We start from the raw sequence: 24,175 nt of genomic DNA, 5'->3' as shown, positions 1-24,175 counted from the left end.
CACCATTGCATCCCTTGTGCCCTTTATGGTGAATGTGTCCCTGTGGTCTTTGGTGGTCAATTGCTGCCTTATGGCTTCTGTTCCTCTGGAATCCTGTCATCCCACTGAAATCAGGGGTCTCCTATCAATGAAACTCCCTTCATGGTCATACTTGGTCTGCAAAGTGAGTGATCCTTTTCAAGGATACAGGTGCTCCACCCAATTATATATTTATCAATGCTTAATGAAGGGAATATATTCTGAACCTTGGGGAATATAATTGGGACTGTGAAGGTCATAAATAATAGATCATCTTTAACATTACTATCTCCCTATGCTTTTGTGTTCCCTGACATTTTAATCTCATTAAATGTAGACCACTGTTGGGACCAAGTTTCAGCCAACCAGCCACATAAATTGTTAGAGCCACTTCTAGCTGCATAGGCTAACACATTAAGTTCAGAATCTCTAGTAAATACACCCATATCAATGAATGTGGCCCAATCTAATGTTGTGTTTCATCCTCCATATTCTAACACCCTTAGAATCTACTCCCACATAGACTTCCCAGGTGTATGCCAATAATTTAGCAAAATCTTGTAGTTCTTCTGGAGAGTGAGCTCTTTCCTTCTGTATTATGCTGTGTGACTGACTCCCTGGAACAGGCTGAGAATTAGCCCTAGTGGTGAGTAGAATGTCTACAAGAGGTAGTTGGAGTTTTGGTGGGTCTTCAGGAGGATGAGCATCCCCTCACAAGTCATCTTCCCCAGGTGATGTTATCATAGGCTTTTCAAGCAAAGAGAAGCTGATGTCCTCAGACAAAAGAGGGCAAGCTACTTCCATGGACAGAGAAGACTTGGGGTGGCTTGGCCTTTTAGGATTCACTTTCATTTCAGTATAACCAAATGCCATCTTTCCATATTTTAGGGCTTCACTCTTTCTAAATAACCAAGAGAAAGCAAATGTCTCTGGACTTTTTGATGCCATATAGTTAGTTAAATAATAGTTATTTTGGCGATTAGGATGTCTCATGTTATGAAATTTCCTGAGGACCACAGAATCCATGAAAAATAAAATAGAACTACATTCAGTCCTATCATTAACCTGCTCTGTTTTGCTGTTTATATCTTTGTGTTTTTTTCTCTGCAAAATCATAAACTTTTCCTCCTGACCTTCAAGTAGTGAGCATTGTGAGTGGGTAACATTTGTAGATTTGAGGTTTCCTCACAATGCACCGGTTTCATAATGCAATAAAAGTAGATAAGGTCAATGAAATAAAGACTATAAATGTCTCTCTGCTTAGTTGGAAAACATATTATGAAGATTAAATATTTCCTTAAGAGTGGGTATAAGTCTCAGTCCACAAATACCGGTGTTCTCCCTATCATCCATCAGCATTTCTTGTATCAGTCCCCATTCTATTTGTGTTGTGGAAACAATGGCAGTCAGGCCTGGGTCCACATTTCTCTCATTTCACATTTGAAGTCCAGATTCTAGGGGATATTGAAGATGATTCATGTCGTCCTACGCAGTTGTTTGGGAAGGACTGTCTCCCCAAGTGGTCCTAGTCTTGGATCCTGGGTCCTTGGCCTCATGGGTTGCTGCTGGGTCACCCCAGGTTCCTGTGTGCATGGCTTGTCTTATTCTGGCCATGCCGTACTTTGGGGGGCTGAAGCAGAAACAGTTTCCTGCTTCTCTGAAGTGCTAAGGGTCCAGAATCCCTGCACCGAGACTGGCTGTAGCCACTGTCTTCCTGGGGGTTCTTTTTCTTAGGACACCCTTGCCCCCAGGCTCTACTCTCTTTTGATTTAGAGAAGCCTTTTTTGTCTTCTGGGGTGATGGTAGGCTGGGGTGGGAAATTCTTTTCCTTTTTGATTTGTCTCAGACACTTTGTAAAGACCTCAGTTTGTTTTCCTAGCCTTAAGTGTTTAGTTCTCGCACATCCCCTCAGAAATCAATGCCAGGAAATGTCATAGGCCTTGTCTGCATTCTGCCTCAGTTTACCCCTTCTCTAAGAGAGTGGACAAAAAATTGCATTCTGCTTGTAAAGGGGGAGTATAGTAAAAAAATAAAATTATATAGTATCTCATAACTCTTTTTCTACCTTTTCATAAGTATTGATAGATCCCATTTGAAAGTTCTCAAAGTACTTAAATTCTAGCAATTATAAATTATAGATTACGTAATATATTACATCCCCCTGTTACAAATGTCATTGTGGCATAAATATACATTGAAACTATTTCCTTTTAAGCACTTTCTCTTGAACTTTCAACATTTGAATTGGATTCAGAATACAGAACAAGTACATCTCTGAAAAGTGTCAGACATGCTAGATTTCTTTCTCGGCTCCCATGGGAAAAAGTAAACACAATATAAAACACCCATTAAATTTTGGAGGTTAAGAAAGTCCTTTATGTAAGTTATACTAAAAAGAATTCCTGAGTTTTATAAACTTGTAGATTACAAATGAGTTATGATCATGTAGAGATGACAACTGAGCAATTGTCAGATTAAATAATTTCCACACAAAGGTGAAAGACTTTTTGAAACAACCACAATTTCCTTTCAAGTCTAACTTTTCAAGTAATGTATTTGAAAAAACTGAAATGTCATGCAAGTTTCAGAATCTGCACAATTGTTTTAGTTTCTCCCAATTGGTCTGGTTTGATTACTGCCTGTGGAGTTGGAGGACGGGTCAAGAATGGAAGAAATGCTCAAACAGGAGGAAGTGAAGTGAACTTATTGTGGATATGGCCTTTTTCCATGAAAAGAAAGGTGGTAGATTGTTACGTTGAGAATTACACAATGGGAGAAGCAGAGCAGCCCTTCATACCTCTGAAATAGTTTTTCCTAGTCCTACGTCTCCATTGTCACTTGCCCCCACTTCTTCAAAAAGAAAAAAAAAAACCTGGGAGCACCTGGGTGGTTCAGTCGTTAAGCATCTCCTTCGGCTCAGGTCATGATCCCGGGGTCGTGGGATCGAGCCCCGCATTGGGCTCCCTGCTCGGCAAGAAGCCTGCTTCTCCCTCTCCCACTCCCCCTGCTTGTGTTCCCTCTCTCGCTGTGTCTCTGTCAAATAAATAAATAAAATCTTTAAAAAAAAAAAAAAACCTTCCTGCCTTCTCTTTGGAATAATTTCTTAGTTGTATTTATCAAATCTTTAACTATAGATGTGATAAGCAGTAGAAATAACTTATTTGTGGTGGCATGAAATGAGGGTGAAAATAAGTTTTCTGTTTTTTTCCCCTCTGTCTTTATCCTCCATCCCTGCTGGTTGAGGGTCACTAGAGGGTCTTATGTGGAAGTCTGAGTTGCCCCTTCTCTGGGAGAGAATGAATTGACTGTTGTTGCATAGCCCTGTGCTCCTGGAGCTGTTGCCCGGGACTAATGTTGAGGGAACACTGGAAAGTTGAAGGCTTGAGGTCGAACCACAGAGGATGTAGCAGTGCTGAGCCCCCGTGTGTGGTGCCTGCTGAAGAGACACTGGGACTTTCGGAGGCAGGGCAGACTCCAGTGGTGGGGTGGATCCTGTGAATGACAGGGATGCCCACCATGGTGTGAGCCACTGGGTTCGCCATTACACTTCAAGGTTCTGTGACCAAGACGGAGGATCAGAGCCAAGGCCCTTCTCCAAATGGGTTACGGAAGCTCCAGCTTTCCTATATTGGTGGATGGGACATATGGTGGCCTGAAAATGACTGAGATTGGATTTCCTGTCAACTCTAGTGGGCCAAGGCTAGTTAGAATTAGATTGGGGAACTAAAGGAGCATGACACTTCATGGACCTGGGGGCTGTGGAACAAATCGATAGTCAATATATTTGTTTCATGGGCGCCTGGGTGGCTCAGTTGGTTAAGCGACTGCCTTCGGCTCAGGTCATGATCCTGGAGTCCCGGGATCGAGTCCCACATCGGGCTCCCTGCTCGGCGGGGAGTCTGCTTCTCCCTCTGACCCTCCCGACCCTCCCCCCTCTCATGCTCTCTCTCTCTCAGTCTCTCTCTCAAATAAATAAATAAAATCTTTAAAAAAAAATATATATATATATATTTGTTTCAAAAACGTAAGTAGTAAAAGGGCGCCTGGGTGGCTCAGTCGGTTGAGTGTCCGACTCTTGATTTTGGCTCAGGTTATGGCTGTGAGATTGTCCCTTGTGTTGGGCACCGTGTATAGCAGGGAATCTGCTGGGGATTCCCTCTTCCTCTCCTCTCTCTCTCTCTCTAATAAATAAATCTTTAAAAACCCCACAAAACATAAGTAGTAGTTTCTGCCTTCTCCCTTCTACTTAGCATATGTAGCCAAGGCAAGGCCGTTTTAGTTTCTCTCTCAGACCAGTAAGTTAAGTTCTGTCGAGAGTTGGGAAAAGCCAACAATTCAACAAATGTTGACTCACTAACTACTCTGTTAGTCAGGTAAGTACTACCTGCTAGGTCCTGTGAATATGAGGGAAAAAATGTGATAGCTTCCTTTGAGGAAGCAGGAAAAATCCACAGCACTTATAAATTATAAAGTATTAATGATATTAATAAAAAGTCTGTATGATGGATGGGGCTGGGGCTGGGAGGTCCACCTCAAAAAAACATTGCAAAATAATTAACCTTCAGTCATGTTTCATGGGGGAGAAAGGGATGTGTTTAGACCCAAGGAATTGGAAGGCAATGCATAGAAATCCTATTTCTGTTTATCCACAATGTCAGTGCCCCATTATAAAGCATTTCATGTGAGAAGCAATTGAATAGGCCAGGAATCAGCAAGATTATTTATTATGAATATCTGGAGACTTAGGTGAGGCTGATATACTGAAGCTCATGGAATTTGCTAACTTGTTACTCGGGAGGAAACCAGAAGATCATAACTTGAAGAAAAAATAAAAATTACCATAGGAAGAAAGTGATATCAGAAATCTTGAGGGCTCTCTTAAAGAAATTGAGGTCTGTAATTGGAACCCAGAGTCAACTGATATTGGTTAAGAGCTTTAATGAGCTCTGTGCTAGAAAAACTAATGAATATCAGCCTTTCCAAGGAAGATGGTAGGAAACAATCCTGATAATCTTCAAGTGGAAAAAATAAAGGCAACATCCCATGCTGCTCTTAAAGCCACTATGTCCAAACCTTTTCCCCCCTCATTTAGATTTAAATTACAAACTTCTAAAAATGCCCAAGAGACTTTTTGTTTGAAAGTTTTGTTAATGAATGGATTCCTTTTGATAAAAGTCTAGGCAGAACCAGAGATCGACCTAATGGACCAGATGTGAATCAGAGACTATGGTTTTTAAGAATTATGTAGGAATGTCATTCCAACACCAAGAGACCAAGGGTGGAACAGTGCAGGGCTCTGTGCAGTGCATTCCACGGCGGAGGCTAGAACTCTGTAAAGCCTAGGGTAAGTAGCTTATAGCCGAGCAGCAAGGCAGGAAAGACCCCTGTCTTGCTGGAGAGAGACACTGCTCTGGTTGGTACTGCACTAACCACTGTTAGAACTTGGGCACATGGCTTAGGTGTTTCGGCCTACGTCCTAGGATTTTTAAAATTCAAGAGTGGGCATGTATGAATATGGTACCAGGTAGCCTTTGTACTACACTGAACCGCAGGTATAATTTATGCTTAGTTGTCTCCAGTCCAGAGGTTTGCATATCCACTAAGAAAGAATCAGTTAAGAGCCAAAAAGGGGAATTTGAAGGATTCTAAGCTATAGGATCTTGTCTTTGTTGTGTGGCAATTCAACCAGAAGACGAAGAAGCTTATCTGCTCTCAAGTGTGTGCATAGGTGTGGGGTGCTGGGGAGAGGGGGGTGTCCCAGGAAACAGAGGGAGTTACTAGCATAACTAAACCAACTAAAGAGCCTTAGAAGCATGAATGAGGATTCTTTCATGTGGCCATGATTTTCTTGCATTGTTCAAAAGCTATAAATTGAACCATATATTTTTTTCCTGTGGAAAAAAAAAGAATTCAGTGACAGTGTTTCACAGAATATCTTTCAGCAACACCATCTCAGGACTAATTACTATTTTTGGAAATTGAGGGAAAGAGGTCTTGCCTGTATGAAGAACTGAAAATGCACATAATATCTTGGGAGGACAAAGGCTATTATTCCGTCATATTCACATACACAGTTTTGCTGTGAAAAAATTACAAGCTTTTCAAAAACAGAATGCATGGTCACTGCAGGTGAGGTCACATATAAGCAAAATGCAACTTTTTGTCTCAGCTAAGTTGTCCCTACTGAGGTCAGAGGAGAACCAGAGGGAATGGAGGGCTGAGACCCAGATGAGTGAAAGGTGAAGATTTTCAGGAAGGGCGTGGCCAGCCCTGTCACATGCTCCTGGCATGACAAGGGGTTGACTACTGGATCCCGCAACATGGAGACATGATGCCCATGATAGAAACTCCAACCAGAGGGTTGGAGTGGGTTCAAAAGAGAACAAGTGAAGACAATTCTTTGAAGCTTTGTTGACCATTTATTATTACACCAGGGGAATTGCAGTGGAGCATTTTATGACCAGGGAACTGCCTTCTTTGAGATCTGGGTGTCATTGCTTTGGAGGTCATGGAGAGTCAAGGTCATTTGTGATTTAATCATTCAAGATGGTGCCTTCCTAGAAAGTTGACTTTCCTCAAAGAAAGCTTTTCTTATTTGAATGTCTTTTCTGACAAAATGCATCATGGACTACAATTTCAAAGCTAATGACATTTCCTTCCCGTATGACCTTGAGTTTTGCATTTACTGATTATAAAAAAAAAGAGCTGGTTGGCTTGATTTGGTGCTGGGCAGGATCCCACAGAGAGCGTTTCTGCCAGAGAACCTCTCCACCCTTGACTTTCTCCCATTGGTTTCCTGAGAGTTTCACTGAGTGTCTTCTGACAGCTCCGATTTCCTCCCCTGCCATGTGGTAACCCTGGTCTTGGAACACATTGGCTCCCTGGGCGGTGGGTGGTGGGCAGGAGGGATGAAACTGTTGTGCTTCAGTGTCCCCTTTTCCTGAGAGGACTTTCACAGCGAGGGAGTCTGTATTTTTAGAATTAGCATGTTCTGTTTCAGTGTTGTGAACGTTCATTTTAAACCTACTATATTTAGTAAAGGTTTAATTATCCACGTAGGGAAACTAGTTTCCAGCTCTCACTTTTCGTTCCTTCCTCATCAAAACAGCCCCCTACAGCTGAGAACGGCAATTTCACCTACCCCTGGGGAGGGCAACGGACAGGAAAAATGGCGCTGCTGGAGCTGGGTGTGCGCAGAGCAGGAGCGGAAGCCCCTCTCGGCGTCCCCCAGCCCTGCGCCCGTCCCCCACCTCTCACTGGGTCTTCACTGCTGCAACACAGCCTCTCTGGCCTGGGGCTGGTGGTGCTGGCTCTGTGTTCCAGTGCCGGCGAAGGCTCTTCCCTTCCTACACAGAAATCATGACTAGATTTTTCCCAAATGACACTCCAGTAACAGGATCCCTCTGGGCCATTTACAAGTATATAGGATGTTGGGAAGCTGTGCATGAAATGATGACATTTCTTGGAGTTTCCCGAGATCCCGTTCATTCCTCTGTTTCCTCGCTCACTTCTGGCAGGGCCTTCAAAGTTGGAGTGCTGAGTTAGGGCATTGCAGGTGGAAACGGGCATGGATGTGTTTGGTGCATGGAGGCTTCTGGTGGGAGATTGAGCAAGTGCCAACTGACACTAAAAATGCTCTGAGACATAGATATAAGATGCTACACACTCACTTAGTCTTTCAGCAAATATTTGTTAACTGGTTGTGGGATAGCCATGGGGACTGGAGCTGGTTTAGTAGGAGAAATACAGACGGATATGTTTTAAAACATATTCTAATAAATGTATAATTACAGAGTGAGATCTCAGAAGAAAAGAAATATCGTAGGCCTATGTAACAAAGGAGCCTCAGGTGATTGGGTCAGCGAAGGGAAGGATGCTAGGGCTGAGATCTCTAGTAGTGCTCCCCAGACTTACTGTGATTATGAGTTGCCTGGGAATCTTGTTAGAATGCAGATTCCTACTCTGAATCTGGGGTCTGAGGAAGGGACTGAGGTTCTGCACGTCTAACCATCTACTGCTGATGCTGCTGGTACGTGGATCACGTTTTGAGCTCCAAGGGCTCTGAAGGGTAGGACATGACAAAGCACTGGGTGTTGGGGGAAATGAGTTTCACAGGGAGGGACCAGCATATACAGAGTCTGAACAGTGCTTCTTCTCATCCCCCTGCTGGGGCCCTGGCAAAGTAACTGTTCCCTCCCCTCCCATGGTCAGTTCTCAGGATATGGGTCCCCCTGCCGGCATATTTCTCCTCTTTAAGGTGGCTCTTTGCATTCACTTGAAACTTTACCTTTTGTAAATACTGGGGCTTTTATTTAAAAAGACATACTGAAGATATTTTTCCACTGCTTCTTAGAATTTGCCATAAAGAAAAAAGAACAGAAATATGAATGTCACCTTTGATAAAACTGAGGACGATCCCCCAAAAGATAATCTATGGGGAGAGCTGGCCATACAGTAAAGATCAAATATGGCTGCCAGAAGACTCCCAGTGGCGGTGTTTGCGGATATAGATCTCAGACATGGTTGGCAGGAAAACATTTTCTTACATAGATGGCACTCTGAGGGGCAAAGCCAATGATCTCGGCTTTGGAATCATAGGAATGGCAGCTGTTTGTGGTGGTGGAGGGGAACCAGGATCCCTCGGCCCTATTTCATCGCAAAAAGAAATGGGAAAAGCAGAGGTGAATTAAAACATGCAGAAATGCCATTTTTGTCAGTCTCCTGGTGAGACGGGTGGACTAGAGGTGAATTATGTCCTGCTCTCTAGTTGCCCATATTTGTTGGCTGGAGAGAGAGGTAAAAGCTGAAATAAGTTGCATATACAGCCTTGTCATTACGAGTTTCTCCCCAAACCCTGGAGAATGCCTACTAGCCTGGAACTGCTCACCCCCTTCCCAATGTGAACCAGTTCCAAAGTCCAGGAAGGATGCATGTAATTGGCAGATGAACACACAAGGCAAACAGCACAGGTTCTATGTAAAGATAGTATAAGACAAAAGGAGGGTAGGGGACATGGGATCTATATGGCAGAAGGGGATCCTCACAAGAACAAGTAACCACCAAGATGCTGAAAATGGTGACTAAATACAAGGCTACGAGCTAAGACAACTTAATGAAACCATTGAAAGCAGAGCAGTTGAGAGCTTGGGGAAAGTAATAGGGACCTGATGGGTGGGGAATGAAACAATTTGGAAAGCTCAGGAAGGAAGCAGAAGAGAGAAATGAAGCCGTCCTTGAAATGCAAGCATGCTGGAATAAACACAGAGGAAGATAGGCACCACTGACATCACGGATGGGTAGGTGAACAGGATTAAGAAAAGCAAGCACAAATCAACTAGAAATGAACAAACTTAGAATGGGTTAAAGAGAATATGAAAGATATGGAAGGCAAAAGAAATGCAACGTATGCATTATTGGTATCCTTTAAGAAGAAGCCTGGAGATAAGAGTAAAGTGCTTCAGGAAATAAAATAAGACTTGAATCTCCAAATGAAAAGGCTGCCCTGTGATCCAGGAAAAACTGGTACACAATGAACAACACTGACACATTTCCAAGTTTTTCTCAATACTAGCCTTTAAAGACAAAACATCTTCCATTTAGGCAATAAAAAGCAAACTATCAAAAAAGGGGGGGATCAAGCTGGCATTATAACAAAACAGACTACACATTGGAATATCAAAAGCAAGAAAAGAGAATCCTAACGTAAAATATGAGTACGAGAGTGCGTTACCTACCTGGACTCTTAGCTTGTCGCAGAGGGTAACCCGGACCCAGTGTCTGCTCCTGTCACCTGTGCCTGCTAAAGCTGCAGCTGCCATGTGCGAGTGCATCTCCATCCATGCTGGCCAGGCTGGTGTCCAGATTGGCATTGCCTGCTGGGAGCTCTATTGCCTGGACCCTGGCATCCAGTCCAACAGCCAGATGCCAAGTGACAAGATCACTGCGGGAGGAGATGACTCCAGCTCCTCCTTCAGTGAGACAGGTTCTGGCAAGCTTGTCCCCAGGGCACTGTTTGTAAATCTGGAACCCACTGTCACTGATGAATTTCACACTGGCACCTCCTGCTAGCTCTTTTACTCTGAGCGGCTCATCACAGGCAAGGAAGATGCTGCCAATAACTGTGCCTGAGGGTGCTACGCTGTTGGCAAGGAGATCACTGACTTCGTCTTGGATTGAATTTGGAAGCTGGCTGACCAGTGCAGGGATCTTCAGGGCTTCTTGGTTTTCCACAGCTTTGAAGGCAGAACTGGTTCCAGGTTCACCTCCCTGCTGATGGAACATCTCTTGGTCCATTATGGCAAGAAGTCCAAGTCGGGAGTTCTCCGTTTACCCAGCCCCTCAAGTTTCCACAGCTGGAGTTGAGCCCTACACCTCCATCCTTACTACCCACATCACCCTGGAGCACTGTGATTGTGCCTTCATGGTAGACAATGAGGTCATGTATGACACCTGTCATAGAAACCTCTATACTGAACGCCCAGCCTACTCTAACCTTAACTGCCTTGTTAGCCAGATTGTGTCTTCCATCACTGTTTCACTCAGATGTGATGGAGCCCTGAATGTTGATCTGAAAGCATTTCAGACCAACCTGGTGCCCTATGCCTACATCCACTTCCCTCTGGCCACATACGCCCCTGTCATCTCTGCTGAGAAAGCCTGCTGTGAACAGCTTTCTATAGCACAGATGACCAATGTGTGCTTTGAGCCAGCCAACCAGATGGTGAAATGTGACCCTCCCCATGGTAAATACATGGCTTGCTGCCTGTTGTACTGTGGGGACGTGGTTCCCAAAGATGTCAATGCTGCCATTGCCACCATCAAGACCAACCGCAGCATCCAGTTTGTGGACTTACCCTCCATTGGCTGGCTTCAAAGTTGGCATTAATTACCGTGGTACCGTGGTACCTGGTGCAGAACTGGTCAAAGTACAGAGAGTTTTGTGCATGCTGAGCAACACCACCGTCATTGCAGAGGCCTGGTCTTCCCTGGACCACAAGTTTGACTTGATGTACGCCAAGTGTGCCTTTGTTCACTGTATGTGGGTGAGGGCATGGAGGAAGGAGAGCGGTCTGAGGCCCATGAGGACATGGCTGCCCTTGAGAAGGATTATACAGAGAGTGGTGTGGATTCTGTTGAAGGAGAGGGTGAAGAAGAAGGAGAGGAATACTAATTACCATTCCTTTCAACCCTGTAGCTTGTTACACTCACAACTTTAGCTTCAACATTAGCTGACAGGCATTCAAGCTTTTTGGTTAGATTGTCTTCACTTTTAACTGTCATCATGTCTTACTTTCCCATGGGTACCTGTAAGATTTTTCCATCATGTCTCAAAGTAAGGCTTTAAGAAAGAAAGAAAAAAAAAATGAGTACCCAAATTTGACCAAACATATGACCATAAAAATAAATGCTAATTGTCCCACTCACCTATTAAGAGACCTAGATTTACAAAGAGAGTGGAATCCAATTATGTGTGATATAGGAGATGTGTGTAAAATAGTGAAGCCCATAAAGGCTGAAGGTGTAGAGAGTTGGGCAGACATTGCTGTAGCCTGAATCTTGGCCCCCTCCCAATTCATATGCTGAAGCCCTAACCCCCCTCTATGTGGTTATGTATTGCAGATAGGGCTTTTAAAGAGTGATTAAGGTTAAATGAGGTCAAAATAGGGGGGCCCTGATCTGATAGAGCTGGTGCCCTTACAAGAAGACAAAGAGACACTAGAACATTGTCTTTGCCATGTGAAGACACAGAAGATAGAAGTCTCCAAGACAGGAAGAGAGATCTTACCAGAATGTGACTTTGCTGGCACTCTCATCTTGGATTTTCTAGCCTCCAGAACTGTGAGAAAGTAAATTTTTGTTGTTAGAGTCACCCAGTCTGTGGTATTTCTTAGGGCGGTCCAAACTAATGAACATAGATTAAAAAGCAAGTACCAATGGAGTGAAGGAGAGGGAGAGAGAAAGAAGCAATCATACCTATATGGTTGTATTCAGAATAAAAAGCATTAAATTAGTAAAAAGGGCACTTGATAATAGTAAAAGATGGAACTCATGATGTAATTTAATGTGATAAAAAAGTTGTCATGGAAACCACAGTGCCAAAATTAAAGGAAACAGGAATAGACAGAAAAGCTTTAATAATAGAAAACTTTAATTCCTACCTCTTAACACTGACAAAGTAAAACAGAAAACAAAAAACAAAAAACAAAAAACAGGTAAGAATATGGACTCTTTGAATGATGTAATGAGTAAGATAGCTTTTATAGATACATATTAAGCCATATGCTCAGAAAACACTATACTGTCCTTCGATGTATCATTAGAACAGTCACAAAAATCATATATAAGCTGTAAAGAAAATTGCAATCAATTCTCTCAAGTAGAAATAGACAATATTCTCTGACAGTGCAATGAAATAAAAAATTAATAATAAAGATAGAAGAAAAAGCCACCTTAACTTTTGGGAACTAAAGAACACTATTTAAATTCTTAAAACTGAAATTGCAGAATATTTAGAAAACAAAAATTAAAACAACATATTGGAGACAGATCTTGAGAAAGCAGTGCTTAGAGGAAAATTCATAGCATTAAATACTTATAATTAAGAATTAAATTAAGTGAATTTAAACATCCAATACCAGAATTTATAAAATAATGCGCATTAAAGAAAATATAGTAAAACATTAATAAATATAAAAGCAAAAGTTAATGAATTACAAGAATTTTTAAGATGGCAAAACTAAGTCTACAAGCTGCATCTGTATAAAATATTCAAACTGTTGGCTGTACTTATTTTTTGGAATTAAAAAAATTTTAATTTCAGTATGGTTAACATACATTGTTATAGTTTCAAGTGTACAATATACTGAATCAACAATTCCATATATTAGTGCTCATCAGGGTGAGTGTACTCTTAATCCACATCATCTGTTTTACCCATCCTCCCATCCACTTGCCCTCTGGTAACCATCAGTTTGTTCTCTGTAGTTAGGAGTCTATTTTTTGGTCTCTTTCCCTCCCTCCCCCTTTGTTCATTCTGTTTCTTAAATTTCACATATGAGTGACATCACATGGTAATAGTCTTTCTCTGACTTATTTTGTTTGGCATTATACTCACTAGCACCATCCATATTGTTGAAAATGGCAAGATTTCATTCTTTTTTGTGGCTGAGTAATATTCCATTGTGTGTGTGTGTATATGTATATATGTATATATGTGTATATGTATGTATGTATATATGTGTATATATATGTATGTATGTATATATGTGTATATATATACCACATCTTCTTTATCCATTCATCAGTCGATGGACACTTGGGTTGCTTCCATAATTTGGCTATTGTAAATAATGCTGTAGTAAAGAGAGGGGTGCATGTCCTTTTGAATTAGTGTTTTTGTATTCTCTGGGTTGGAGTAAAATATACTTAGCATAAATTTGCCATATTAGTGGCATACAATTTGGTGTGGCATTAATTATATTCACAGTGTTGTACAACCATCATCACTATTTATTTTCAAAATATTTTCATCACCCTAAACAGAAACTGTGCCTATTAAGCAATAGCTCCCCATTCTCTCTCCCCCCCAGCTCATGGTAAATGCTAATGTCCTTTTGACTCCATGAATTGGCCTATTCTAGGTATTTCATCTAAGTGGAATCATATAATATCTGTCCTTTTATGTCTGGCTCATTTCATGGAGCATGATGTCCTCAAGCTTCATCCACTTGGTAACATAGGTCAGACCTCCATGCCTTTCTATGTCTGAGCAATATTCCTTGTATGTATATATCTGGTTTGCTTATGCATTCATCTGTTGGTGGACACTTGGACTGCTTCCACCTTTTGGCTACTGTGAATAATGTTGCGACACTCATTTATTTTTGCAAGGAAAAAGCAGAAATGGATGAAATAAAACAAGAATTGAGAAATAATCTCAGAAAGTTAAAGGAGCTGATAGGAGATTTCTTTGGTCAACTATAGCCCAAAATAAATTTTTAAAAACTTGGATACAAATACTTAATTTCTAGAAAGGGTAAAGTTCTAAGGTTGGCCCCAGAAGGGTCTGAAAACTTAAAGAGATGAATTATACTAAAAAAAGAAAAAAAGAAAGAAAGAAAGAAAAGTTGGGGGCAGGCTGCCTCTCTCCACAACTACAAGGTACAATTTACAAGGTTCCCTGGTAAGCTCTTCTGATCTTAATGAGTTGATTACTCCATTGCTTTTTAAACTTTTCTAGATAAAAGTCACTGGTTTCTTTTTATGAGGTAAAGGTGACAAAAATCTGCCATGGAATGACAATAAAAAGAAAGAAAATGATAGACTGATGTCTCTTGTGACTATCAATGAAAAGGTCTTCAGTAAAATATTAGCAAACAAGATCCAGAGTGACAATAAAAGAAAAATAAAACATGACCGAGTGAGGTTGATTTCAAGAAAGGCAGGTTAGCTTAGTATTTGGGAAAATTACTGATAGAATTCACCACAGTAATGTAGTAAAACAGCAAAAGCAAAATCATGTGCTCACACCCATTGCTGTTGTGTATCTTATAAAAGTAAAATCCATTATTGATTATGGAAAAACACCTCATAAAATAGAACTAATTTTAAGTCCCCATATTTATCTTACCTCCCAAATCATCTCACACTTAACAGGCAAATAATAGAGACATTTGCATTAAATCAGGACAAAGATGTCACTCTCATCACATTACTGAGCATTAATCTTGAGGTACTTGCCAACATTTTAGATTTAAAAAATGAGATATACAAATTGGAGAGGAGGAGGTAAGATAACCATATTTGCAAATAATATGACTGTGCCTAGAAAACAAAATTCACTGAAAGATCACTGCCAGAAGCAATCAGCAGAGAATGGAGTAGTGTGGCTTGATTTAAAAAAAAAAAAAAAAATCAATAGTCCTTATCCATACAAACAACAACAGTTGGTATCAGGATACAATGAAGAAAAGGACCATGTGTCTAGAGAAGCTGATTGTGAAGTTCCCATGGAAAAATAAAAGGGCAAGAACAGCCAGGGAAAGTCCTGAATCCAAACAATAATGAAAATGCTCTGATGAACATATATTATAAAGCTAAAATGATTAAAGCACCTTGGTACTGCGGAAAAGGTAGTTACATCAATGGGACACAAGAGAAGTTTCATTGCTTTTTGTGGATCACAAAAAAAATTTGAAAACTCTTCTGTGTGTCTTATATAAATGTTCATAAAAATGTGTGTATATACTTGTGTGTGCATAGAACAGTTTTGGAAGTATATTCAAGAAACTAACAGTTGTTGAGTGGCTGGGAGATAGAGGTGGGAGGGGTGTTATATTTCATCGTATTTTCTCGTCTAACTTTTGAATTTTCTACCATTTATGGTATTATCTCTTCACAGATGTTACTCTTTTTTTCCCCAAAACCAACATAGGATATGAATAAGGTAAAAAAATGTTGAGGGTGGGTATGGAATGATGTGCTTGGATCACTCCAGCAAGGGCTCTGAACTGCTGAACTCCCAGACCCAAACACCTTAAGAGAGACTTCACAGATTCATGCCAGAGTGGACACATTGACATTAGAGTTTCATCATTTTCCAAGTTTCCCCCCCTCTGGCCTTCTATCCTTCCATTCAGTCTCCAGTTGGAGGCCAGAGAGTGCCTTGTTTGTGGGGGCTTAACCCTTACCTCCATGAACTCCACTTAGCTGAAGCTGGTGCTCCTTTCCTGATAAAACCCAAGAAGTGGTCCAATAAACACGTAATGAGTGTTTTGCAGACACAGCTTGAAGCTAAGTCCCCTATGTTCCTCTTGATAGACTCCTGCCCCAATCCCTTTCTGTATGGAAACTCTGGAGGGGCCCACATCCCTGTCTGCTGGCCATTCTCCAAGACAAAAGGAAGTCGTCTTCTGAGAAAACACTACAATTTATTGGTCAGCAGGAAGAACGCTACAGGTGTATTTGACTTTGGTTTTAGATGGTAATTCAAACATGGGTGTGTGGATCTTGCCCTTTACGAGTATTCCCATCTGCAGGGCCTTTGATAAGTAGTAGGGGAAGTGGCTAAGCTGGATAAATTCCAGTCTTGAAGTTCCTTTCTTGTCCTGTTCCCTTTGGGAGAAGGCTATGTAAGCTCAGAGTGGCAGCTGAGTCTTGAGTCAAACATTTGCTAAGACTCTATCACGAACACGGGTCTGTACTCGGTCACTATGTACACACTTGTACTAGGAAGAAAGAGGGCTCCAGGATGAGGACTCGCCCTGAAAAATGCCCTGCCACCAGTTCCTTAAATTGAAAATCTAAGGTGAGGAGAACTCAGAGTGTCTTCAGCTTGCCAGAGCAAGAGGACCTCTCCACGGGCAGCAGGAATAAAACGTGACTTTTGGCTTGGGGAACACCCAAAAAAGTCCAAGCTCTTGTGTGCTCAGTTTGTGACTTTTTTTTTTCTTTTTTTCTTTTAACAGAAAACGGTTTGTTGTTTTAGCCACCAGGCCTTTACGTTTGTTATAACTAACTGTGAAAGAGCCTCATTTCAGCTTCTTTCCTAAAATGAGTTAAACACCAATTAGAAATCAGAAACCTCCTCACATGAGAAAAATTACACCTGCATTTTCCCCTTTATATTGTGTTGATATTTCCCTTTAGGTTCTGATAGCCAAAGGTGCCAAGATAAGCAATCTGACATGTTTAATTTATTGTGCTCTTTACACAGTAGCAAAAATCCTCTTCCTGAAAAATCATTTTGCCTAAGTCTCTTTTCTTTCTCAGATCTACGTAGCTGCGCCCGCCATCGATTTCCCACAGCAGGTTATTCTAAGCCCTCACTGTCCTGTCTGTTTCCTCTCCTCCTGGCAACCTTCCTCTCTATCAGCAGGATTCCTGTTTCTCTTCAGCGCCAACTAGCGGTGTGGCTAAGAGCCAGTCGCTTGACTCTCGTGGTCTCTTTGTCCTGGGGTGCCTCGGAGGCAGGGTGGAGGTGTCCTAGGGCATTTGAAAATAAAGCAGCGGAAAAGCTGCCCTTGAGAGTAACCTGCACTGGGCGGTTTTCCCCATGACTGAGGAAGGAAAGCTAGCGGTGAGCAAGCTGATTCAGTGCTAACATTGTTGCCACATGATCCAGGGAAGAAACATGTCTCTTTCAAAATAGAAACAGATTTTTTTTCCCCCCAGAGGTACTCCTGCATCCATCGTTCCTTTCCTCTTCATACTGAATTGACTCCAAAATTTCAAATAGCACTAGAGGAAGGCATAAGATTTTTGTGGCTTCCCAAGAGCTGCATTTTTTTTTTCTTTTGAGTGACTTAAGGATTTCTAAGTTACTTTCCAGCTTGGAAAATCATATGACCTGTGAACATGTGCCTTTCCTCAGCTCAAGAAGCCATTTAAAGCAGACTTATCTGCTTTATGCAGGCTCTGCTCACTCCCCTCGACAGCCATCTCCTCCATCTGAAATATTCTTCTTTGACATTTCTCACAAACCATGAGCCTCCTGGCTTTCCTGCCTGCGATGAGCAATTCCATCTGGACTGGACCACTTCACGCAGCCTGGGAGCCTCCTTATCTTTAAGGTATGGGGCAAAATGTAGATGAGCGTAGCCACGGCGGTAGGAAGAGTAGTATTAGCGGTAAAAACAAAACTAAGACTTGGTGTGGTAACAGCCCCTCATGTTTGTTGAGCTCCTTTTCTGTGCTAAGCATTCTGTGTTCGTTATCTTACTGATTCTTCACAACAACCTGGGAGGTGGGTATTATTATTCACCCAGTTTTTTCAGAAGGGGAGACTGAGGCATAGGGAGGGTTATGAAACTTGGTTTTAAGATGGTGACTAGTGAAGGAAGGCTTGCAACGGAGGCTGTTTGACTTCCACCACCCACGCGTTTACCGCTGTTGAGGAATAGTTACATGTTCTTGTTTGTGTTGTTTTTAAGCTGTGTCTGTCCCATCTCTCTCATGAGACTCCTGGAAGGCAGGTCGTGTCTCCTTTCATACCCCGTCCCAGTGCTGTAATAATAACTAAGCGAGTAACTTCTTGCTGCCATTACCTCTTAGGGGAAAAGAATTTTCCAGTTAGCTGTAACTGGGCCGGTTCCCTGATTCAGATGAATTTTCCCCAATAGCAGAGTACATGCCCCAGGCCATCGGGGGGATGTGGAAGGTTTTGAAGGTTTTGTTCAAGTTGTTTCTCTTTGCCATTCCATGGCCATACTTCTGAGTGTTTGAACTGGCTAATAGGGAATCTGATATGAAAGATACGGACCGCTCACTTAGAGTTATGTTAAGAGCTAATAAAGATTTTAGAGTCATTTCCAACATGATAAGATCAGTGTCCTGGACTGAGCTATTTGGTACATCAATTTCAGCTTGTTTTAATGGCCTTTGGCCTCCTGCTTAATGTCAATTGAGGCAACAGATTAACTCCCCATAAAGAGTGGCTTGTCACGTCTTGTTGCTTAATTCTGGGTTTTATGGAGAACTAGGAGAGATATTTATCGATTAAAACAAATGACTGTTGTGTCCTCTAAAGCCGTTGGGGTCAATGTCTTCCTTTAGCATCTGTAAAACTGTCTATGCAATCGAGTGATCAACAACTATATCTTGATGAGAGTGGTGCTGATTCTGGAACAAGTGTTAATTTTAGATGTCTTAAAAAAAAATCACAGTCTTGAGAGTAGTCCAGTTATTAAGTGATGTTTTGGTTGTATTATGTCAGAGGGAAATAAACAGGAAGGAACATTTTAATAGTGTAAAATTTCTCTGAGATGTTAAAGATTGAAGAAGGCCACAGTTGGCCACTCCTTTCTTTAAATCGAGATGCAACATGGCACTTGGTTTCTTACTATCTACCTGGGTCAGGAAGAAGCTGTGCCTCCTATCGATTCTTCACCTGTCCTCTCATTCAGAAAAATTTGACAACTTCTGGTTTTACTTCTCTCTTTCAATCTTCTACCACTTTTGGAAAATGACTTTCTGCCTGTCATGTAAGAATAAGGCATCCAAAGGGAGGAGAGGACAAGATAAGTGTGGGAGTTCTCATGATTACTTCCTCGCCCTGGCCATGGGCACTGGCTCCCCACTTGTTGGTTTTCTGTTATTCTGACTTCGTGTTGCACAGGTCTGTTGGATAGTGAGTAAGTAACTGAGTGATGGACTCATGCTATCTAGGTTCCATTCCATTGTATGCCATTGGCCGAGCTTACCTATAAAATGGGGACAGTAGTACCTCCCATAGATGGCTGACGTGAGCACTGATGCTAAGCACCCGGACAGTGCCTAACTCCTACCGCATGGCCCCTGGTGTCTGTGATGACCATTTTCTTTCCCTTTGAGGTTCTGGTCTCTTGGCCTATGATCTCTACCCCTTTTACTATATTCTACATAATGTAGTCAGATGCATCTTCAAACAGTGCTGCTTTGATGTTGTTGTTGTTATTTTCTGGTTAAGAAAAAAAAGAAAATTCACTGGCTTCCCATGGCTATGAAATCAAATTCAGATTTCTCATCGTGGCATTCAGGGTCTTCTATAATCTCACCAGAACCCCTGGCTTTGACTGACGTTCTATCCTTCCACTGCTGAGGATGCTTTGAGTTGTTGCCACTAGGCTGATGAGCACCCCGGTGATTCTGATAAATGTGGTCTCAAGCACGTTTTGGGCAGTGTTGCTTTGGTGTTAGCCAGCCTGCTCCGTCTACGGTATTGCTTTGCCTGTTCAGTGTATACATCTTATTTCTCTAAATGTTATTTGCCTCAAGGGCAAGAACTTGGTCTTTGTATCTCTGCAGAAAAGAGTTAACATAGCAGTCCTCGGACTGCTAGCCTTGGAAAGGCCTGATGGCAAGGTTGGCTCTTGGCTGGTGTCTAGGAACCTGGTTCTCTGAGTGCTCTCAGTCCACAGCTAACTGATAGGTATGGTGCGTTGTGCCTAGAGTTTTGTGCACAAATCTAACTTATGCTTGAACACCTGCTTCCCTCTGGGAGTCTGGAATTTTTTAATGTGCTAGTCAGAAAGTACCTACATGGCCAGCAGTAAAAAAACCTTGGGCACTGAGTCTCTAAGGAGCGTCCCTAGGCTGAATCCTGGCACACATGTTGCTGCATTTTTGTTGCTGGGGGCCGTGTTCTGTCTGTGACCGCTCATGGGAAGGAAAGAGCGTGAGGACATCTGTATATGGACTCCTCCAGGCTCACCCTCTGTCTTTTCTTATGATCTGGCTGTGAATTCTTACTGTACTGCTGTATAAAGTCTTAGCTGTAAGAAGGATAAGCTGAGTTCTGTGAGTTCTTGTAGTGAATGTCCAACCGTCGGGGTGGTCTTGGGTCCCTTGACGTAGTGTTCTTTCCAAAACAGTTCGTAGAGTGGGTGCTCAATAAACATTTTGTGATTAAGTGTCCTGAGCCTCACAACATTGCAGATGCTTAAACAATTCAAACTCTTTTCTTTGTACCATTTCGCCTGTTCATTTCAGCACCTGTAAGTTGTATCTGTATATGAAGAGGCCAATATTTGTAATGCAGGATAGATTCACCGTGTGCTTGCCCTATCTACCGAGAATTGTTCTGGTTTTGCTTATTCGTTTTCTTTTCCTTCCCCACATTTCAGGCATGGTTTGATATTGCCAAACCAGTTCTTTTGGGCTTTTGAGATGTAGAATCAAGGGGAGAGATGGAGGGACAGAAGGAGTGAGCTTTGGGGACCAGATCTAGAAGAGGTGTTCAGTGGGGGGAATCTGAAGAAGAGCAGTGCATGAAAGAGCTCGCGTGAGGTCAAGTCACCATATGAACAGAAGAGGGTTTTATGAATTGTTGCTGTGCACTAACCTCCCTGTAACACTGCTTGAGAAAGGGAGAAAGAGAATTCATTGTTTGGGAATTACTACTGGATTGCTTCTGAATTGTTTTTCTCTGACAGTGACCCATGCCTAAGACCAAATCATGGTTCACAATTGAGGTTTTCAGGTTTTCATAGATTTGGCTTGGGGATAGGAACTGTTGTTTTTGTAGTTCTGAATTCCATGTCTAAATCCTCAGTAAGTTCTCCCTCCCTCCCTCCCTCTCTCTCTCTCTCTCTCTTTCTTTCTTTTTCTTTCTTTTTCTTTCTTTCAGGTTCTTGATGACACTGAATGATTGCTTCATTCCCAACCATTTATTGAATACTTTTGACGTGCCAGGCACTGAGTGTGGGGATACCGAGATGAACAAAAAGAAGTCCTTGCCCACATCACAGAGGGGAGCCTGACTTTCACACATGCATTTCCAATCCCATGTGTGAAATATTGGTGGGAGAATATGGAGCCCAGAGGAGAGAATCTCTCAAGCTTAGCTGAGCATTGTTCCCATCTAGGCCTGATGCACAAGGAAAAGAAAACCTGGTCCTTACCTAGTTTCAGTAACAACTAGAAGAGTTTAGAGAAAAAGTACATGGCATGTGTGATGAGGAAGGAGGCCTCTAAGAGAAGGAAGGGCATCTGGGTTTGTTTCTGGAGCCTCGGCCAAGTGTCCTTGCAGCAGAATTCTCTAAGGTCTAAGGTTTACAGGTTCAGAAACTTGATTAGGTTTGATTTGAGTTTCCTGAGAGGGCATCGACTGCTTAGGTGAGGAGTCCTATTAATCAGCTAATGAGACTGATGTGTCAAGGAGAATGACATATTTCTGGTGACAAAGACCTCTGTCCCAGAAACCACAGTACTCATCAGCTTGATCATCACATTCTGTTCCAACTGATAGACCTTATGGCAAACCAGTCAATGACCAGACTTGATGAGCAAGAATCAGGGCTAAAGGAGTCTATTAAATGACCCGCATGTTTTATGCTGGGGTAAAGTGGACCATTCATATCTGTCTTCTGAATAGCCATGGCCAAAAGATGTTAAACTCAAAATCTGATGATCAAGACTCCTTTGCACCTGGGGAAAGCTTGAGTGAGCACGATCTACATTTGTCTCTAAGGCCTCACTTTCCTATGATGATATGAGTGATAAGCATTCTTTTTTGTGTTAAGTCATTTTTTAAGGAGATGTGAATCTTTTTCATTGTACTATAAGACAAGTTCTGTTTCTCTGGCAGCCATTGACCTTAAAGTGACAACACATATGTCCATTCTGATTATTACTTTTATTTTATTGCTATTATTTGACAGTGAGAGAGGGAACACAAGCAGGGGGAGTGGGAGAGGGAGAAGCAGACTCCCCACTGAGCAGAGAGCCCAATGCAGGGCTCGATCCCAGGACCCTGGGATCATGACCTGAGCCGAAGGCAGACGCTTAACGACTGAGCCACCCAGGCGCCCCTTGATTATTAATTTTAAAATAGTTTAAATCATGAGCCTTGGAGGGTGTTCTGATGTCCATTTTGGGGGGTTTGGCAGAGGAGGAGCATCCCATAGTACCCATCATGCACCTGCAGGAGGAGGAGCCCAGACACAGGGACCACCTTACATGTCATGGTCTTGAATTTCACTGTTTACTTATGTTGTGCTGGTGAAGTACTTAAAATTTATTTTTCTCACTGTCTAAATATCAATTTCAGCTGCTGGTCTTTACCTTTCTTTAGCGGCTGCCTATGTGATCTCCATAGAATTAATTAGCATTAATAATTTTTGCAAATATATTGACACTTATTAACTTGGAAGTGCCACCCCTTAGAAAAACATGCCATACAGTGGTTAAAATAATCAATTCACAGACTGCCTATGACTTCTCATTGTATATTTATCAATACTTACTTCACCGACTAAGTGACTCGCCCAAGATCACACACCTAGTTGGTAGTGGAGTTGTCATAGCTTTGCAACTCATATTATTTTGTATGTATATTATTGTGTATTTTATTTGTATTATGTGCCAGTATCTCTGAAAGAGAACATATGTTTATTGAGTGCAGGCGTTTGTGTGGTCTTTTTTTTTTGTACTTTGAGTGCCTAGCATGCAACCTAGGGGTGAAAAAAAGATTTGTCAGATAAATGATTACATGATACCAATACAAAGAACAAAAACCTTAGGTTTCTTCTTGGTCCTCATGAGATGTTGCTCCCACTTCATCACATAGAAAGAATAAAGAGCATATTCGTTATTCATTCAGCACCTGTTATGCTCAAGGCGATCTCCTAGGTGCTGGACGAACAAAGACAGTATGGGCGAAGCATTGCTGCAAAGATACAGAGACCATAAGGGAAAACACAGAAGTGACTAATGCACATTACAAGTGCCCTAAAGGAGACACAAATGCATGACGATCGCACACCCGAGTAGGGAACTATCACACCTTGTGGGAGAATGAGAGAAGGCTTCTTGGGGGAGGTGATTTGACCTGAATCTAGGAGCAGCATCTGAAGCTCAGAGACAAAAATAAGCTCATAGATTGGAAGGGCAGGGTGGGCAAAGGGCACAGGAGGAAATAGGAAGGTGAATGAGATTTGGAGTGCTGCAGGAGGTCTCCCTTAGGTGGTATGTGAGGCGCAGTGCATGTGTGTGGAGGGGAGTGGAGCAAGAATAGAAGGTCAGGGAAGTTCCTTGGCCATGTTGGCTTGTCCAGGCCCAGGGCCTTGCACTTGGTTCACTCACTTGTATGCTCTTCATGTAGGAGAGTGACTCTGTAGGTTGTTAGGCAGCAGGAGGCGGGCTGGTTTTGGGGGGCAGGGGAATGAGGCAGGGAGGTAAGTTGAGAGGGGATTGCAATGACTGAGGAACAGGTAGGGGGCAGTGAACCACGAGGGAGTAGCAGAGATGAAAAGGAAGGGGCAGTATGGTAGCCTAAGGGTATGACGTGGGAAATGCATGAGCAAGGAGCCATTAACAGCATGCATTTCCTACTTATCACAGCTTGTTAAGACCGTCTGTGTAAACACTGATCTCATCTGCCTGTGAGATCCTACAGGACAGGGCCCATGTAATGCTCATGTACTGAAATGGGCACGGCTGGTGTGTGGGAAATGCTTGTTGGATAAATGAATGGAAGTTTGGAGACTTGGCGTGGTAATGGCAGCTGAATGTTGGTGGCAATAACATGTTTCTTTGGGGACCTGCTGGAATTTGGGGGTGTGGTCCATTTTTCCGATGCACTTTCTGGAAACAGATGACAGAACTGGAGAACACTTAAAAGCTGATGCTTAAGTGGGGACGAGATAAAAAGAGTGTGTGTGTGGGGTAGTATACTTGAGTT

At 42.2% G+C, this 24,175-nt stretch overlaps 1 protein-coding gene and 1 pseudogene across 1 annotated transcript in view; both read left to right on the top strand.

Moving 5' to 3' along the window:
* The window catches only part of DEPDC1B (DEP domain containing 1B), a 458,815-nt gene that overhangs the window by 114,560 nt on the left and 320,080 nt on the right, over positions 1–24,175 (top strand). The gene's annotated exons all lie outside the window — the stretch shown is intronic.
* Positions 9,835–13,212, top strand: LOC123858033 (tubulin alpha-1B chain-like; annotated as a pseudogene).

This window comes from Mirounga angustirostris, unplaced genomic scaffold (assembly GCF_029215605.1).
Source record: "Mirounga angustirostris isolate CCGP_5_RB_7025 unplaced genomic scaffold, mMirAng1.0.hap1 SCAF_7, whole genome shotgun sequence".
Lineage (NCBI taxonomy): Eukaryota > Metazoa > Chordata > Mammalia > Carnivora > Phocidae > Mirounga > Mirounga angustirostris.
The sequence above is the reverse complement of the archived record's forward strand: the minus strand, read 5'-3'. Positions and strand labels throughout refer to the sequence as shown.